The sequence below is a fragment of the Mytilus galloprovincialis genome, chromosome 12, assembly GCF_965363235.1.
Source record: "Mytilus galloprovincialis chromosome 12, xbMytGall1.hap1.1, whole genome shotgun sequence".
Classification (NCBI taxonomy): Eukaryota; Metazoa; Mollusca; class Bivalvia; order Mytilida; family Mytilidae; genus Mytilus; species Mytilus galloprovincialis.
Window position 1 is genome coordinate 45500382 of NC_134849.1, and position 17505 is coordinate 45517886.

At 31.9% G+C, this 17505-nt stretch overlaps 1 pseudogene; it reads right to left on the reverse strand.

Moving 5' to 3' along the window:
- Nucleotides 1–8514: 8514 nt before the first annotated feature.
- LOC143055338 (uncharacterized) lies at nucleotides 8515–12583 on the reverse strand (annotated as a pseudogene).
- Between the last annotated feature and the right edge of the window lie 4922 nt (nucleotides 12584–17505).

Sequence of the window (17505 nt, forward strand, 5' to 3'; positions counted from 1 at the left end):
GGACGTTTAGATATTTCTATCCTCGGGTTCGTACATATTGACACACACAATGAATATATTATTGAGGAATTTTTAAATCATGTTCAATAACACCAGTAACTAGGATAATAATCCTGTCACGTATGAATTGGGTAAAATATAAATAATTTCAGAAAAGAAGATAGAAATGTATGTATAGGAGAAAGTCATTCACATAGTTATATCATATACCGGTAAGAGATAGCGGTACTACACTTTAGTCCACGTATTTTTAATTTAAAACACTTAAGAGAGAGGTAAATATACCTAAGGGATAGTCAAACTCATAAATCAGTAACAACCTTAGCAAAAAATTTAAAGACCAGCAATATGAATCACACCTACACACAGCTACTTTTGCACAGGTACTATTCTGTACCGAAAAATCGGCGCACTGGAAATCTACTTTGAATAGTTAGTACTATTTTGTTACTTTAAAACTATTGTAATATTTAGATACCTGTATTTTATAGTACTTGATTTGTACTTGAAATTTTAGTACTACATATTTTTGGTTACACCGTTACACTTTCTGCTCTTGAAGTTATGATTTTGAAAAGTGGAATATTGTGATCACTGTTTGTTTTATTTCTGTACCAAAATGTTAAGTACAAATTAAGTAATTCAAAATACAGGTACCTAAATATTACAATAATTTTAAGGTCAAGAAATAGTACTAAATAGTAAAAGTAAATTTCCAGTACTGCAGGTTTTAGTACAGAAAAAGTACCTATGGAAAAGTAGCAGTGATAAAACCAGGATTTATTTTATGTGCTCCAGAACGGTTAGTAGACTCTGATCCATATGTGACACCCGTCGTGTTATTCCCATTAAATACGTTGATTAGCTATCAAAATGATGAGGGATCACACAACAACGGATTATCTTACACTATTACATCAACAAATTTGTAAACTATATGTCATGAACATTTTTTTAACGCCGGAACTTAAACGGGTGTGAAATATGTTTTTGTTGTAAGTGCCGTAGCAACCCTGTATCATGGAAATCGTGATAGGAAATATAAGCTCTGGAATATCGTTTCATGTGAGAGATATAGCTCAATATTCATGCGCTGTTTGAATGCCTTTACATAGAAATGGAAAATTCACAATTGGGAAGTTGAAATTAATATCCTTCTAGTTGCATTCAATTACACTTATTACTTTAAAAGCATGCTATATTTAATACATTTAATTTAAATTCTAAAATTATACCTTATTACAATTGTAGATGTTTTATTTTATTCCACTTATAAGATTAAATACAATTTAACCGGTTTAACCCTTTTTATTCTAAATTTATCTACTATTTAAGATAAAATATTTAACTTTTCAGTAGTATTACATAACATGAATGCAAAAGTTTCTTCCATGGTTGAATACGTATGCATTTAATTCTACAGTGCATCATTGTTTGGAATCCATTGTACGCTTTTATTTTAAATATTATGTTATGTCATGTACCGTTAGAGATATATTGTCCATGTGCATTGATTTGTGAATCTCGTGATAAGTGATATTCAAAAGTATCAGGTCTTCTTTCCCCGCCCCCACCCCTTTTGTTCATGCATGTTTATATTGGTAATTTGTATATGTTGTTGACATTGACAACCAGTCGATCTAAAAATAAGGTATATCTAATTTCTTTATAACCGCCTATTTTCTACATAGAGTTTTATGAATCTAAATCAATATTCAATATTTCTACATATTGTTATAATTTGTGTATGGATATTTTTTCCATTTGGTGAATAATAGTTACATATACTTTAGTACCGAAGTGTGGATACATTTCTAATAGAGTCATCGAACGAACAAAATGGCCGATGCCCTGACTAACAGTGTTATACGTAAAGCACAAGTTATACAAACTTGTCAGTTATGCAAGAGTCCTTCGTTGAAATGGAAATGCCTTGATTGTGAAATATTTATGTGCGACAAATGCAAAGTAAATGTTCATGCAATAGTGAAAACAGTCATAAGTCACACGATTTTAGATATTAACGATGCAAAGTTTTCCGGTTCTTCAAATCAGCTAACCGTAGATTTAGGACACATTCCATGCAAGGAACACGGAAAGCAATTCTGCTGTGTTCATTGTGTGACATGCGAGAAACTTGTCTGTCCAAAATGTTTGACAAGCTCTCACAAGGGACATGATGTAGCGGACATGGAAACTACTTATGACGAACGCCTTCAATATTTGCGCAATCATGGATCCGTTAATATAAACCCTAGAGCCATGACATTTTTATTTGGATCTCTACAAGAATTGAAGCTTTCATGTCAGTCAAAAGATGTGCTAAAACTCGTAAGTACATTCGACACCGAATGTCCTTTCTTCAACAGACATATTATGCATGGAGAAGCTTCTATTTGGATAAGTTTAAGTGGTTTAAAAAAGCATTTGCGGTTATATGAAATCGAAATAGATTCAACACTGTCTTTGAAATATGAATACAAAAATAAAGCAGTGTATGACTTTGCAATGTCGTCAGCTGGAAGCTTGCTATTTACAAGGTATGCTGATACTCGACTGTTTTCCTTAAAGGACATTAACGTTGGCAATGAAATGAAGGTTTTATACGATTTCGAACCCCTACAACCACGAGCTGTATATGCAAAAGATGGTTGCATAATCGTCAGTACGAAAGATAATGGCTTCTCCTTTCCTCTGTACAACCATAGTAAACGTCAGGTCGTTGTACTTGATAACAACGGAAAGGAGCGTCTACAAATAGAGACAGACAGTCAGAATAAACGGATGTTTTCGCTTGTTTATAGAATTGCAGTCAATAGTGAAAATGATATAATAGTTGTAGATGGATTGTCAGTTTCTACAGGCAGGATTGTATGTTTAAGAAATGAGACTCTAAAATGGACATACGATGGCAATCCAAAAATTAACAATGAACAAAACTTTTTTAACCCGTTGGACATAGCTACAACATCAGCAGGGAATATCATTGTGGCGGATGAAAAGAATAATGCTCTTCATGTGTTGTCAAACGCAGGCGTGGTTCTCATGTGTTGCAAGACAAACGATATTAACATTGCCTTTCCTATTAGCTTAGATATTGATTCAAAAGGAAGACTGTTGGTCGGTTGTAGAAGAGATTCGAAAATCTATGTTTTAGAACTGACAGGATGTTAAAGAGTTCAAGTACATTTTTTTGGAAGCTGATGCTTAAAAGACGCCTAACCATTTTTGTTTTCAAAACATATATGTAATTTAGCATATGTAATTGTATATATTTGAGAAAAAAATATATAAAGAAAAGAAACGAAACTGTTGTTTGGCAATTATATCAATCATCTGTGAGTTTTGTAATAAATTCTTTTTTTATCTTTATATTTGATTCATTTTACAAAGCAAATAGAAAAAAATATTATTGAACAGATAACACCATGAAAAAACTGGAAAGACTGGAAACGCAAACCACTATCTACAAAACACAAAAAAATAAATTAACCAAAGATTTAGCAGCACGAACCCAAATTAAGCTCGGAGAGGTAAATATTTCTTGCAGAACTTGAGTTCAAAGTTTTCAAGGAAATTTCAAGGCTGATGAATTTCAACTTTATATATAATACTGAAGACATGGTAAATTAAATATGCAGTATTGGGTGATTTTATTTGGATTATCGATGAAATGAAGTATGCCACTGTGCGTGGAGTTTTTACATTTTTCCTTTCAATGTGGCTATTTCACCTATTTCACACCCCCTTTCTCGGTTCCTGAAAATGCATGAAATATTTGCCACTGAAGTCTTAACAACCAACAGTGAACCAATTAATCATTTACCTGAATTTTCTTGCTTGCTTGCTTTTTTTTTTTTTGGAAGTCATTAATATTGTTGTTGTTGTTGTTGTTGTTGTTGTTGTTGTTGTTGTTGTTGTTGTTGTTGTTGTTGTTGTTGTTGTTGTTGTTGTTGTTGTTGTTGTTGTATGTCACAAACTGTAAAGTTTATTTAGCAATAAAACTTTGAATTGAATTGAATTGAATATTGATTACATTCGTTTGACTCACCCAATTTGATGATCAAACCATATTTTCATGAAAAGTGAAAGAATCTTTTTTAAAAAGGTCACGTTTAATGGCGCAACTATTTACAGTTCATTTAACAATGTTTTACATACAAAAATGTAGGGTACCTTGTCTGTTTGAATTCTAGATATATACATAAGTTGCCACGTTAGGTCAGAATGGGATACATTAAATCAGATGCCTCGGTAAGGGAGAGTACTTATCAAACACTCTTGAAGCTCGGGTGAACTACTGTTGAAGTTCCTATCCAATATATACACTCTTTTTGTAGTGGCAGTCTTTTATTCTCGACCTGCGGCATCAAATACATGATCGTCTTATTGTATTCTGTGTTTTAATTAGTTCTCGAGTGCTGAAAACCAACAATCAAGCAATCAATTATTTTTCTGAATTATCTTGCTTGATTTTTTTATCTATTGCAAGTCACTCCAGAAGTCATTCACATTGATAATAATTGTTTGACTCACATGATCGAACCATATTTTTAGAAAATGTCATATGAAAAGTGAAAGTAAAAACTTTTAAAAGTCACGTACAATTGAACAACTATTTACAGTTCATTTTACATACATGTAGGGTACCTTGTCTGTTTGAATTCTCAAAATATACATAAGTTGCCACGTTAGGTCAGAATGGAAGACATTAAATCAGATGTCTCGGGTAGGGAGTAAATCTTCTAAAACAGCCTTGAAGCACGAGTGAATTACTGTTGAAGGTCCTATCCAATATACACTCTTTTTTGGCAGTGGCAGTCAAGATATTCTGGACCTGTAGCATCAAATACAGGACCTTCCTATTTTATTCAGTGCTAATTTGTTCTCGAGTACTGAAAATGCATGAAATATTTGCCACTGTATGCTAAGCAACCAACAATCAACCGTCCAATCAACATTAACGTTGGCAATGAAATGAAGGTTTTATACGATTTCGAACCCCTACAACCACGAGCTGTATATGCAAAAGATGGTTGCATAATCGTCAGTACGAAAGATAATGGCTTCTCCTTTCCTCTGTACAACCATAGTAAACGTCAGGTCGTTGTACTTGATAACAACGGAAAGGAGCGTCTACAAATAGAGACAGACAGTCAGAATAAACGGATGTTTTCGCTTGTTTATAGAATTGCAGTCAATAGTGAAAATGATATAATAGTTGTAGATGGATTGTCAGTTTCTACAGGCAGGATTGTATGTTTAAGAAATGAGACTCTAAAATGGACATACGATGGCAATCCAAAAATTAACAATGAACAAAACTTTTTTAACCCGTTGGACATAGCTACAACATCAGCAGGGAATATCATTGTGGCGGATGAAAAGAATAATGCTCTTCATGTGTTGTCAAACGCAGGCGTGGTTCTCATGTGTTGCAAGACAAACGATATTAACATTGCCTTTCCTATTAGCTTAGATATTGATTCAAAAGGAAGACTGTTGGTCGGTTGTAGAAGAGATTCGAAAATCTATGTTTTAGAACTGACAGGATGTTAAAGAGTTCAAGTACATTTTTTTGGAAGCTGATGCTTAAAAGACGCCTAACCATTTTTGTTTTCAAAACATATATGTAATTTAGCATATGTAATTGTATATATTTGAGAAAAAAATATATAAAGAAAAGAAACGAAACTGTTGTTTGGCAATTATATCAATCATCTGTGAGTTTTGTAATAAATTCTTTTTTTATCTTTATATTTGATTCATTTTACAAAGCAAATAGAAAAAAATATTATTGAACAGATAACACCATGAAAAAACTGGAAAGACTGGAAACGCAAACCACTATCTACAAAACACAAAAAAATAAATTAATTTTTTTATCTATTGCAAGTCACTCCAGAAGTCATTCACATTGATAATAATTGTTTGACTCACATGATCGAACCATATTTTTAGAAAATGTCATATGAAAAGTGAAAGTAAAAACTTTTAAAAGTCACGTACAATTGAACAACTATTTACAGTTCATTTTACATACATGTAGGGTACCTTGTCTGTTTGAATTCTCAAAATATACATAAGTTGCCACGTTAGGTCAGAATGGAAGACATTAAATCAGATGTCTCGGGTAGGGAGTAAATCTTCTAAAACAGCCTTGAAGCACGAGTGAATTACTGTTGAAGGTCCTATCCAATATACACTCTTTTTTGGCAGTGGCAGTCAAGATATTCTGGACCTGTAGCATCAAATACAGGACCTTCCTATTTTATTCAGTGCTAATTTGTTCTCGAGTACTGAAAATGCATGAAATATTTGCCACTGTATGCTAAGCAACCAACAATCAACCGTCCAATCAATCATTTTTCTGAATTCTCTTTGATCTATTTTTATTTATTGCAAGTCTCTTCAGAAGTCATTTATATCGATTACACTCGTTTGACTCAGATTAATAATCGAAGAATATTTTCAGAAAATATCATATGAAAGGTGAAAGTAGAAAAAATTTAAAGGTCATGTACAATTGCGCAACTATTTACAATTCATTCTAATTAAGGTACATTGTCTATTTGAATTCTAAAGATATACATACAATGACATAGATTGCAAAGAAATTGATTGGTGAATTCCGCAAAAATATATAATTATATTTTATTTCAATGAAAAATATAGAATGCTATTTAAATATCAATGATATGAATTGTTTATGTTGTAGATTATTTTGAGAAAAACAATAGAGAAAGTTCATAAACACTCGTTTACAGCAATACACAAAAGTAAAATTAGGGAATATGCCAAAGAGACAAAAACCAAACTAGAGAGCAGATTACAGCCAAAGGCCACCAATGGATTTTCAAAGCAGCGAGAAAACTCCGCATCATGAAGCCACCAATATGTCTTCAACGCAGCTAGTCTCGATTATCATGACGCTCCGTAGGCATACGTTATTGTTGGCTGTGAGAACGATCATAACTCTGGTGCATCGAGACTAATCAAGTATCGACCTTTCGAGGTAAAAAAAAAGCTAGCATTTGATTGTTATGGGGATGAAGGGTTAGGATGAATTTTAAAAAAAAAGGGAGACAGGATTTTTTAGTTATAAAATGGCAGGTTGAGCAACTTGGCAAAAAAGGCAGGATGACAACTTATGTATAAAAAAAGGGCACGACCAAATAGATTGATAAAGAAAAAGGCAGGATACATATTACAATTGAAAAATAAGAGCAGGACAACATTTGTCATCCTAGAACCCCCCCCCCCCCTTTTTATAAAAATCAAATGGTAGCTCCCAGAATTCTGATTGCAAACAAATCTTATATTTGGAAGATTCCAAAAACTAGTTTGAATCCAGATTTTCTCATACCTCATAGTGTTGTAAAAAAAAGTGATTGTAAGCTTCGAAGAAGTTTTTAAAAAAATATATATATCACGTGATATTGCGCAAGAAAAACATTCTGACGTGGACAAGAATTAAACCCCCATCCCCCCTACCTTTTTTTTAAAGTTAAAAAGTTGCTACCTGAGTGATGCATAGTTTGTTTTGATTTGGGAAATCACCGATTGAATTCTTTGCCAATTCTAAAAGAATTTCCTTCGTGTGCGTGTTGACCCTTTTTTCTTATTAAATCAGATCTCTCACTTAAGTCACTGACAATGCCTCATATCACAGATTCGAAAACAGATTAGATCAGTACCATAGACCAGAAAACAACCCAAGGCCACTAAAGGGTCATAAAAACAGCGAAACAAATCTTACACCAGGTGCGTGATTCAGTTGGTCCCTAAACAATAATGATATTATTTTTTCAGTTTAGATTTTAATATAACCGCGCTATTAAAATACAGGTACTTATACAAGGAAAACTTACCTTTGTTTTTTTTTTGTAATTTGTTACATATGTATTTGATATTTGCCTTCACTAGGAATCGAACCTATCTTATTTTTATATAACTGATATATTAAACACATCGACGAAAAATGTCACACACCAATTGCTTGATAATCAAGAAAACATTACATACATTGATGTCCAAGTACGATGTACATAGCGGAACATCAATATACATATACATGCATACATGTAAATGTATATATATATAATTGTATATAATCGACGTTCGAATAGTATGTAAGTTGGTAACCGCGAGGGTTAGATGAATGAGTTGTAGAGGTCAGATTTTTATTTTAAAGTGATCGATACATTCTCTGACATGACCAGGGACACTACTAGCCAGTAAAATATTTACTGCAATTCAGGAAGTGTATTATTTAATGAAAACGTTCCCCTTTTTCTCACATACTTAATGTTAGACAAACATATGAACATAAAATATCTGAAGTAAAGATTTGTACGGGTTTTTTTTCACAGTATTTAATTATTTTTTTTTTCCATTTTTATCATTTTGTTTGTGATGCTTTGGTAGTGTATTTCTTTCTTCAATGCATGGTTCATTATTTGACATTTCACGTAACTATTTATACAAAAAATAAATACAAAAATAACATTATGCTTGGGTTTTTTTTAATTTTAATATTTCATATTTTTATGATACATGGACATTTATTTATAATTATATATGTTTTTTCGCAAATTACAATGAGTCGTGAATATATTGTAGTAAAATGAAAGAAACATAACAATTACCCCAATCTTACGTTGTCTCTTGTGAACCAGAACAAGTTTGTATAATTTATAATTTCAATCTATCCCGGACGAGCTTGGGCATAATTCATGTAATTATAGTAGTAGATGTCAGTTACATGTGATGGAGGATTTCATAGTCTGTCCTGTTATTTGCTGTTTATTCTAAAAGTACAAGTATATTGTGTGTTCAATACTATACTATACTAGTGCTACATTTAATAGAAAACATGTTGATCTCAGTGTAAATGATATTTCTAGAAAATAGTGTAAACTAGAAATAAAGCATAGATTATTATAGATATAATATATACAGTTTGATTCGCTGTAGATAATATTTACAAAGAAGTCTAAAAAAATTGCAAATGTAGAAATGTAAATAATTATGAAAAAAAACACATAGTTAGCGATCACAATTTTGCATATCCGATATTCATGAATTTACATCCAAAATTTGTTTGGGCAGTTTTGGATAATTTCAATATTCAGCGCCGATCAACTCGTTTTACGTGAGTAATGTGGTATGAAATGTAAAATGGCATGGAAAAAAAGCTCTTTAAGAGCTTTCAAGGGCTCCTAAACTTTAACCTTTTTATGAAATTTATGTCACAGCTTTGTCGTTACAAATCTTGGATTGATTATCAGCGTCGATCAACCTTTTAGACAGGAGTACTAATAACGTTTATTTGAAATATGTACACGCTTATGCTTGTTGCCGGATTTGTATGAAAAAGTTTAAAAGAAAATTGAATCATTGGAGTTATTGCTCTTGACCTGATAAATGTATGTTGTGGTCGAGGACATTTAACCAAGTCAGGTATATAAAAGTTATTTTATGATCGTTTTAATGTGTTTGAGCTTTGATTTTGCATTTTGATAAAAAACCTTCTGTTATGAATTTTTCTTGGAGTTCGATTTGTTTTCTTATATTACACTTAATGTAGCATTCCAGTTGGTATCATATCTTCTTTGCACGATATAAAGTCGTTTTAGATAAAGGTGGAGCTTAGTACACATAGGGAAAAACATAAAATGAATGAACTATTCGTACCTTTGCAGTGACCATTTTCTTGATTACATCCTTGGTGACCGCATCTTGATTGACATGTAGAATTACATGTGTATCCGTAAAATCCTAAATTACAACCAATCGTGCAGTCTCCAGTCGAATTTTTACATGTAGCACTAAGACATTCTTTAGGACATTCCGTTTCGCAGTGCTTCCCATAAAACCCTAGGATACAACCATTTATACAAGCACCACCTATGCCGTCACACATTCTATCAGCACAATTTTCACTGCAATAATTTTCGCAAAGATACCTAGTTCTTTTGGCATACCAACCCTGACGACAACCTTTAGTACAAAAAACCTATTGCACCATCACATTCGTCGTCAATACAGTTTTCACAAGGTTTACAGAAACTTGTAAGAAATTCGCTATAATGTCCAGATTTACATATATGGCAAGTAGCTCGTGGATTCTCATTATTTCTGTCCGTATATTCATGGCACTTTTTGCAGTGAGGGTAGTGTAAGGAACAATTGAAGTCACACGTTGGAAGATGCCAGCCATGCTTACAACTCTTTTCGCATGACCCCGTTTTATTATTACAGGCTGAAAAATTACCTTCGCCGCAATTATCGCTACAAGTTTCTATGCAGTGATCACCATAGTATTTTTCTGCACATCCATTTATACAACCCGTCTGATTGCAAAGTGGCCCATTGTTATTACGTATGCAATGTTCGCTGCAAGGGCAGCAACCGTTTTTAAGTGGATACCAACCAATACTTTTTTTACAATCAGTACATAAGTCATTTGTAACATTGGTACATTCCGAAATACGACAACTACACCCGTCACCAAAGTACCCATTCTTACACGTTTTGCATTTTCCGTCACGCCGACAGGTTTTACAATTGTTTTCACACGATTCTTGACAATTTTCACCATGAAAACCAGGTTTACACGTGTCACATGTAAAGGCATCAGAACACGTGTCACATGTGGTGCGACACATGCCATCACAGTATGGACCGTAAAATCCATTTTGACATTTGCGACATTTTCCAGTATGCTGCAAGCAATTTTTCGTGCTACAATGAGAAGGGCATTTCTTATCACAATGGTCTCCATGCCATCCATCAACACAATTGTAACAGGTGGTCACATCAAATTGACATAAACTGCATTTTTCATAATTGCATCGTTCAGTGCATCTGCTTCCACTGTATCCCGATTCACATGTCTGACAGGTACCGTGTGGTTGATGACAAAATCCGTTACCATCAGGGTATCCGCAGTTTTGAGGACAAGTTCTATTGCATTCATTTCCCCAGAATCCACCGTAACAACCCCAGGCTGAACAATTTCCAGTATATCTTTCGCATCCATTTCTGCAATGGGGCGAAGGACATGTAAGATTACAGAATGTCCCCCAATAGGCTTCATTACAAACATAGCATTTTCCAGAAATGTAACATCCAACCATACAATCTTCAGGACATTTATATTCACACTTCGATCCATAGTGTCTATTCCGGCATGCAGTACAGTCTCCAGTAGTCTTATTGCAATCATAGCAGGACGGACATTCCTTTTCACACTTGTAACTGTAATGACCATGGCTACATTGTCCTGAACAATTACCGGTCATTTGGTCACATCCATACCAACAGTTTGTACAGTTATCTGTTAAATACACAAAATAAATGTGAATACCATGATACAAATTACAGTAAGGATACAAATTGCATGTGTCAATTTGCAGTTTATGATTTTCTATATTATGACTATGATGTACGACTTACATATTTAACAATGTCTTTAAATTATTTATATTAAATAAAGGATGCAAATTTTACGTCAAATCATAATGTCAAATTAAGACAACAGTAGTATACCGCTGTTCAAAACTCGTAAATCTATGGACAAAAAACAAAATCGGGGTAACAAACTAAAACTGAGGGAAACGCCTTAAATATAAGAGGAGAACAACGACACAACATTAAAATATAACACACACAGCAACGGACTAAGCATTAGACAAATCCGATGAGAATAACAAATATAACATCAAAACCAAATACATGAATTTGGGATAAAAAAAGTAGTTGACGACGAAACGACTATTAAAACTACAAAATCAACAATTAACCCTTTAAAAAGTTGAAAAAAAACTCTACCTTCACACAAAGCGACCGTGAATTGGTGTTCACAAGGTGAGAAAAGGTCATTGTGAGTATTCAGTAAATAGATAAAATCAATGCTTTTTAATATTTTTAACATTAGAAGATATAAACATGATTAAAAGAGGGACGAAAGATACCAAAGGGACAGTCAAACTCATAAATCTAAAATAAACTTACAACGCCATGGCTAAAAATGAAAAAGACAAACAGACAAACAATAGTACACATGACACAACATAGAAAACTAAAGAATAAACAACACGAACTTGACAAGTTCAAAATCGGAATTTGTAAATGTAATATAAAAGATGTAAAAATAAAATGCCATCAACGTTTCACAAGATTTTATTAAGGGTTATTATACAGTCAGACACGCATAGGTATACGTGATTTTAAAGCATCGCTATGATAATGTTCTTATTATTTTCATTTTTATTTTACACTGTACTTGCTGTGAAGAAGCTATTCATATTTGCGTCATTCGCAAAATAATGACAATATAAAACTATGAAGATTAATTGAATGAGTACGAAAACAAACGAATCTTACCTGTCAATATAGAATCTTCTTCATAGTAGATGGTTTCGGCAAAGGACTGAACTTGAAGACCAAGAAGGGAAAATGAAATAAATCCTACTAAGATAATACCGGAAAAATGATACATGATGGGTTTGTGAAGTCAAATAATGAACCGTAAATTGATCAGTTTCAGCTCGTTTGCAGTTCAAGGAGGTAAAGGTATGACAGTTATTAAAAAGGATGATAAAATACTTAATACATTTTAATAGCTACCCGGCGTTTTATCAAGTTGTTAGAATTTTAATTTACGTAGAAACAGAAATATATGAAATTGTCCTCTAATATTATCTTCATTTATCTAAGGGACCGTTCAATATTTATCAGATGGATGGGCCGGTGCAAAATGGGGCGGGGCAAGCACTTTTTTGTGGAAATATTTGGATGGGCGAGAACTTTTTTTAAAATATTTAGTGGATGGGCCAGAACATATTTTATAAGAAAACTTTTGCTATCAATTTTATTGGTGTGTAGAAAATTACTTTTGCAGGCACTCAAAACATGTCTCAACAAACTGGTAGCTTGGTTCATTTCTGTCAATTTTAAGGATTTAATTAAGGAATAAAAAAGCAAGAATTTTCTATTCCGACTATCTTTTAAATTATTTTGACCTTATAGAATACCAAGTTGTTTAATAGTTTGGTGTATTGCTGTTAAATTTATGGATTGAATTAATAGGTAAGACATAATACCTCAAATTTTTAGTTAAGGCTAAATTCAGATAGTCATCTTTAAAAAAATTTTATAACTTTTTCAAATCAACTTGGATTTTCATAAAACTCTACAGCTATCTCATTTATATATTGATCTTATAGAAAGCCAGGTTGTTTGGTAGTTAGGTGTATTGCTGTTAAATTTGTGGATTTAATTAATAAGTAAGAAAAAAACCCTCAAAATTTCATTTTAGGCTAAATTCAGATAGTCACCTTTAAATTTTTTTTATAACTTTTTCAAATCAACTTGGATTTTCATAAAACTCTACAGCTATCTCAATTATATATTGGTCTTACAGAAAGCCAGTTTGTTTGGTACTTTGGTGTATTGCTGTCATTTTTATTGATTTAATAAACAGGCTAAAAAAAGCTCAAATTTTCAGTTTAGGCTAAATTCAGGTAGTCACCTTTAATTTTTTTTATAACTTTTTCAAATCAACTTTGAATTTTCATAAAACTCTACAGCTATCTCAATTATATATTGATCTTACAGAAAGCCAGTTTGTTTGGTACTTTGGTGTATTGCTGTCATTTTTATTGATTTAATAAACAGGCTAAAAAAAGCTCAAATTTTCAGTTTAGGCTAAATCCAGATAGTCATCTTTAAATTTGTTTATAACTTTTTCAAATCAACATGGATTTTCATAAAACTTTACAGCTATTTCATTTATATATTGATCTTATATAATGCCAAGATGTTTGGTAGTTTGGTGTGTTGCTGTCATTATTATGGATTTAATAAAAAAAAATTAAGAAAAAGCTCAAATTTTCAGTTTTAGGTTATTTCAAGATAGTCATCTTTAAATTTTTTCATAACTTTTTAATATCAACTTGCATTTTTATAAAACTCTACTGCTATATCAATTTTATATTGATCTTACTGAATGCCAGATTACTTAGTACTTTGTGTTTTTTTTTGCTGTCATTTTTATGGAGTTAGTTAATAGGTTAAAAAAAAAGCTACAATTTTAAGTTTAGACTAAATTCAGATACCTTAAATTTTTCTTATAACTTTTTCAAATCAACTGTACAGCTATCTCATTTATACATTGATCTTTAACAGAATTCAAGGTTGTTTGATAGTTTGGTGTTTAGCTGTCAAATTTAGGGAATTAATTAATAGGCAAAAAAGGCTGCATCCAAGTCAAAAACATGTCTGCCTATATTTGCTTAAAAAGACTATAATTTCTTTTTTGAAAAGTAGAATAGATAAAGGGACATTGATGTTTGAACTATAAACATGCTCTGTTGTTATGACAATAATTAGTAATTCAGCATATGATAATATGTTTACTAGTCCAAGAATTATTGTCCCTTAATTTAAATAATTTCCTTTATTTTAAATCAATATTGTATTTGATGCTGCACATATAGAATTAATTCTGTACATGTATATTCATACTGGTTTTTAAAAACAATAAAATGTATGGTTCTGATACACACATAAATATATGCTTATGTATGGAATTAACTAGCACATTTTAAATTTTGTATTATTCTTTGATTTCAAGACATACAAATTGAAAAACTTTAAATTGAAAATCATTTTTGATTGTCTTATAGTTTTAGAGGAGCAAGGATTTTTTTATAGACTTTTTTAGATGGACAAGGACTTTTTTTTAGAATTTTAAAGGATGGACAAGGACTTTTTTTTAGAATTTTAAAGGATGGGCATTAACTTTTTTAATGAAACAATATTAAGAATGCACCGGCCCATCCATCTGGTAAATATTGAACGGTCCCTAAATAAAAGAAAAGGCATCTGTGCTGTATTTATGTGAATCTACTGTCATATTCTGATATACGTCATACACATCAGAAGTAGTAATAGAACAAAGAAGACAATGATGAGTTTATACTTTTTTCTAGATTGACCATCTTTACATTCAAATCATATAACTTAAATATTGAACGGTCCCTAAATAAAAGAAAAGGCATCTGTGCTGTATTTATGTGAATCTACTGTCATATTCTGATATACGTCATACACATCAGAAGTAGTAATAGAACAAAGAAGACAATGATGAGTTTATACTTTTTTTCTAGATTGACCATCTTTACATTCAAATCATATAACTTAATAAAATACTTAAAAGGCGGCCATTTTACCATATAAAAAATGATTACCAAGCAATGTCAACGACCCCAGAGCACATATATGACACTCTTCGTTCAAGATTTCGATATAAGACACAAATACAAAACACCCAGGTTTATAACCATATATTATAAATCTCTTCGTATAGTTTAACTGTATGTCTTCTTGATTGTCAATTGGCAAATATAAACTACTTAAACATTAGTTCTCGAACTATTTTGTTGGCATGAAAGTATTTCGGTTTGTTCGCAAAGTTTGTCTTATAGTAGTATTCAACACTTTTAAATGTATCTAACACTAAGGAATATATCGCCATAGTGTACCTTGCCCGGCCCCGCTATACTTTTGTTCCTTGTGATATATAAGCTGTTCCAGATTTGGTTGTTCAAACACATGGATCCCGAGCATCACCATAGAGACACTCATTATCGAAATGCGTATTTGGTGATTATAAAGAGTTGTTAATGCATTTGTTTAAATGTTGTTTTTTTGTTGTTGATATATTTCTTTGTTTTTATAGTGATTAAGATTATAACACAGTGCATGTTGACTGATGTATCCCTATTTTCAACATGTTAACCTATAATGGCTGTTTGTTTTGTTCACACATCGTTGTCAATTTAATGAAATTCTATGCGACTGTCATACTAGTGCGAGGTTTAGCTAGCTATAAAACAAGGTTTCATCCACTATTTTCTACATTAGAAAATGACTGTACCAAGTCAGGAATATAACAGTTGTTATCCATTCGTTTGATTATTTGAGCTTTTGAATTTGCCATTTGATTAGGGATTTTTGTTATTATATTTCTTATTGTACGTTTTTCTTTAAACAATCCAATTATAATGTACATTTCCCCTGTTAGGAAATCATTCCTCGGTTGTCTCTAATTACTTATAAGAGGTAAAAAAACGGTAGAATAAAACTTTGTAAATATGATGCGTCCAAAATGCTCTTCTGGGTTTTACCTTCGTAAGGAATGTCTACGCGTAAAACTGTCGATTAACCATATTGTTGATAGTAGAATTGATTGTTTTTCTGTTTAATTTGCTCAAAACAAGTTTAGTCTACTAGTGATCTAGAGCTTGAAATATGCTTATGTATGTTTGTATATTGAGATGAAAAAGTCCTTCTTAATTTGGTTAGAGGATCAAATAAATTGACCAACACAGGCATAGTAGCAGTTTGGGAAACATTTTTTTTTTGATAATTTAGAAAAGCCTCTTCTGTAATCAAGTTATCATCTGATAGGCTTGTCTTTTGTCCTTTTTTTCAAATATTTCGTCCAGGGAAAAGTTAACTTCCGTCATTATGAATAGATTAATACAAAAGTGAGGACTGCCATAATTATATTGTAGTGAATGTCTAAATTCTGTTGAAAAATGATCGATCTACCATATATTTTGTGTTGGAATTCGTATACTTTTCAAACAAAGTAAGGTAGTCAAACGTCTTATTAAACAGTAGTGTCAAACGTCTTATCAAACAGTAGTGTCAAACGTCTTATTAAACAGTAGTGTCAAACGTCTTATTAAACAGTAGTGTCAAACGTCTTATTAAACAGTAGTGTCAAACGATTATTTTGAGGTAAGCGTTATGTCAATTTCTGTTTGGTTTTTCTTACCAAGATTCTAAATTAGGATGAAGGTTGGTCTTGAAATTTTGACGATTGAGATCTTTACTCCAATGAATTGAGTTAAAAAAATTTAAATAAAGTCGGTCAAACTACAGCTGCTTACTATATAAATCAACATTATTTCAGTTTTTACTAAGTAAGAATATTTGGATCAAGAACTGCGTTGTTTTTATATAGTAATCAAAGGTACCAGGCATATAATTTAATACGCCACACTCATCAGTGCCGCTCAGATCAAAATAGTAAGAAAGCCAAGTACAAAGTTGAAGAGCATTTATGACACAAAATTTTAAAATGTTTTAATAAAGTTATCTATGCCTGGGATAAGAAATGTTGTGAAATTTTGTTAGAAGTCGTGTGTGCTGAATGGGATATATTGTACTGGGTTGTATATCGGTATTTGTAATCCCTTTTGTGTATCTCAATTCGCAAGATTCAATCATGATCAATTCTTTTGCGAAAAAGGATTTACTTTATTCTTGCAAAAAATTAAATGAATTTCAATAGGATCATAATAGTCAATGCGAAACTAGAGGAATATCAACACGTCTGTCTGAGTCAATGACATGACTTCACAATTACTTTTACATTTTATCATAGTCATAAATTAAGATCTAGAGTACACACATAATTATAAAAGA